Source organism: Microtus ochrogaster, chromosome 1 (genome assembly GCF_000317375.1).
Source record: "Microtus ochrogaster isolate Prairie Vole_2 chromosome 1, MicOch1.0, whole genome shotgun sequence".
NCBI lineage: Eukaryota > Metazoa > Chordata > Mammalia > Rodentia > Cricetidae > Microtus > Microtus ochrogaster.
This window is the reverse complement of record NC_022009.1, coordinates 12,010,512-12,014,264: the sequence shown is the minus strand read 5'-3', so window position 1 is coordinate 12,014,264 and position 3,753 is coordinate 12,010,512.

The window sequence follows — 3,753 nt, the reverse complement described above, 5'->3', positions numbered from 1 at the left end:
CTCTGCCTCCCGAGTGCTGGGATTAAGGGTGTGCGCCACCATCGCCCGGCCTGCCTGTTTTCTTTAAAGTGACCCTCCAGTGACAATTGTCAATTTAGATCCTCAAGCGCCACGGATCTAAAGAGAACTTCTTAGGAAAGGAACTCACCTGCTTCTGGTCGCCAAGGTTCCCTCAGTCTATACTTGTTTAATTTGCTACTTTGTAGTGATCTGCAACCTCTCCCGGAAACAGTTGCTGTTTCTCACCCATGTTACCAACAATTTAGCACTAGACTTAGTAGAGAGCACGTACTTGACACACTGCGCTTTGGCTGAATTGACTCTCTGGACATGTGACTTCTTAGCTTCTCCCAGGACTTATGGTTAAGCATTCCGTATTTGAAACTGTCTTTCTGTTTGAAAGTCATAATAATCTTTAGAAAAGATATTCCGGGGTATGCATACATTGGTGCATTCCTTTTATTGTTTCTATTTGTGTGTGTGTATGTGTGTGTGTATGTTTTCACAAACACACCTGCAGGCCCATGTGGAAGCCAGAGATTGAAGTCGCTATGAATACACATATTTTAGTTGGAGTTGATTTATTTATCCATTTCAAGAGAGATAGAACTTAAGATCTTCCTGCCTCAGCCTCCCTGGTCCTGGGATTGCATGTATTCACTACAATGTCTGGCAAATTTTAGCTTTCATTATATATAATTTTTCATTATATATATAATTTTTATTATATATAATTCTACATATTCTGGGGTATAATATGATATGTTGATATTTGTATATTCTATGGGACAATCAAACTGGGCTAATTTACCATCTCCTACTTTAAACTTTGTTTTGCATTTTTATATACACCTGGCTTGGTTGCCCTCTCCTCTCCTCGTCTTCCTGACCCCATTCCCACCTTAACCTCACCCCCATCTTCTCTTTCAGTTTCATATCATAAGTGCTGCTGTCCTTTACTCCTTTTTCTGTTCCATATCTCAGGCATTTTGTTTCTGTAATAAGCTTACCAATGCAAGCAGGTTCTAGTAAAGGCCTACACTGCCTGCATCCATCATATCATGATGAAAATCAATCAATCAATCAATCTCTCCCTCCCTCCCTCCCCCCTCTGTGTGTGTGTGTTACTATATAGCTCGGCTGGCCCAAAACTTGCTATGTAGATCAGGCTGGCCTCAAACTCATAGAGATTACCCGCCTCTGTGTGTACTAACAAGCCTGGCTCTCCTTCTATTTCTTTGTTGCTGAAATTCCTTCCCTGTAAGAAATGTAAACAAAGTCACCTCAACTTAAAGTCCCAATGACAAATTGAGGCCCAATTCCACCAGAGTTCATACTGGAGAACCAATGAGTTTATTGGACTTCCTTACGGAGTGTGGGTGAGGGGCTACTTCTACTTACAGAGCTGAGGATACTCCTCCCCCACAGAGGCCATTGTAGACAGAGACTGCTCTTTCATTCCTGGCCACCCAGACCAGAATAATCACACAAAAGCTATATGAATTACAACACTGCTTGGCCTATTAGCTCAGGCTTCTTATTAAGTAACTCTTACAACTTAAATTAACCCATTTCTATTAATCTATATATCAACATGAGTCTGTGGCTTACTGGTAAGTGTTGTTCCTTTGCGGAATTACAGCTCCCAGCGTTCCCCTGGACTACGGATGCCAACGCATGCAAGCGCAGGACACATTTCCCAGAAGCCTTTGCGTTCCTTGTTAAAAGACGAGCATTGCTACAACCCGCCCCCTCTTTTCCCTTGTTCCTGTCTCTCCTGTCATGTCCGCACACCTGTTCCTGCCCATTGTTACCCCTCCCCCATTAAAAGTGCACCCACGTGGGACCACCGCGTGTCTGCGTTTCCTTTCCCGTGTAACGTCTTTACCCGTTAACTCTGCAGACAAAAAAGCCAGCCAGAAATTAGGAACACCAGAAATTAGGAAAAACAGTAAGGGTCTGGCATCTGTTTCCTTCAGCAGCTACATGGCATCTCTTTGACTCCTCTCTCTCTCTCTCTCTCTCTCTCTCTCTCTCTCTCTCTCTCTCTCTCTCTCCATATATCTTCCAGCCTGTCTATATTCTGCCCTGCCATAGGCCTAAGCAGCTGTATTCATTAACCAATAAGAGCAACATATATATAGAAGAACATTCCACATCAGGCCATATCTGGAAAGCACCCCCATCCTTTAGTCTTCCCCAGCCTATATACTCCAGACCCCTCCAGAGGCTATGTTCAAATAGGGCAAAGCCGCGTACGATATATGGTGGTAATAATTTGCAAGTAGGCATAGCTGATCTCCCCAAGATAGAAGTTGTTTGGTTCAAAGGACGATCATACTGTAACAGATCCCTAAACCTTAGCACAGCTGACACCATGATAGAAGTGCCATTCAGGCCTCGGAACCCAGCCCACAGGCAGCAACACCTACCAGCAGGAACAAAGACCTAACCCATCAAAGCACAGCTCTGGGAAAGTCTCTAAATGTGCCAGCCTTGCTTTTTGGCTTTTGTAGTTCTGCTTCTGGATAATTATTCTTGCTAACTGAGGTGTATCAACCCAGGATGTTGGTTTGGGGGCTTCAAAGCTCACCCTGGAAAGGCTCTGAGATGTGAATGTCCAGTGTTATTGTTGACTGGCTAATAAAGACTTTCTATTGACTTGATCCTATGTCAAGTGGTCTTTTCTGGTGGACACCTCACAGCAATGCACAATGCTCTAAATCTCTTATTTCACTGATAGTCAGCCTTCTATTGCTGTGGCAAATGTTTGACATAATTTGTTACCAGTCAGCTGGCTTGGTCCTTTTGCTGTAGTTGGATGGAAGTCCTGAGTAGGATATGGCCCTCCAGGCCCTTGAATACCAGGGTTACAAACTGGCCCAACAGCTTCAGAAGCTTGTCTCTGTAACTCATGAGCATGACAGGTTCCTGGATTGAAGTTGGCTCAGTGGTTATTATGGCTCTGAGCCTCAGAAGCCAGAGACTTATAGTTTCCTTAGGGGCTTTTTACCTGAGTCTGGCTCGCCACTGCTAGCATGCTGCCCATTTCTCTGCAGCAGTTAGTGTCAGCTAAGCCTGCAGCCCTTGTGTCTTGGAAGTTGACACTCTTGGTCCCTAATAGTAGCTGCTGTTACAACTCTCAGTCCTGGGCACCAGAGCCCTCAGTCCCCAACAGTAACTCCTTGCAGCAATTTGAGCCCTGGGTCTGGGTCTTCCGCTCTTTTTTTTTTTTTTTTTTTGTTTTGTTTTTCGAGACAGGGTTTCTCTGTGGCTTTGGAGCCTGTCCTGGAACTAGCTCTGTAGACCAGGCTGGTCTCGAACTCACAGAGATCCGCCTGCCTCTGCCTCCCGAGTGCTGGGATTAAAGGCGTGCGCCACCACCGCCCGGCCTGGGTCTTCCACTCTTAAGATTTGAAATGTCCCTAGAACTATTTCAATGACCACAGCCTGCAGTTTTCCATTTTTGGTCTGCAGAACATTCCACCTTCTGTGGTCTTGGCCAGCTTCTCTCGCCTTTTCTCCCTCACCATTTCAACCGCTTCTGCTCACCACAGTTTCTTCCCCGATTGTTCTCTGGGTCAGTTTAGTCCCCTTCTTGATGCTATTGCTATTGTCACTGCTGTTGTCACCACAGCAGGGCTCATGCTGCGATTCTTGGAAGCAACACATGGGAGCAGACCTCTTCACTGACACAGCACACGGGAGCACACGGGAGCAGACCTCCTCACTGAATCACAGCACACGGGAGCA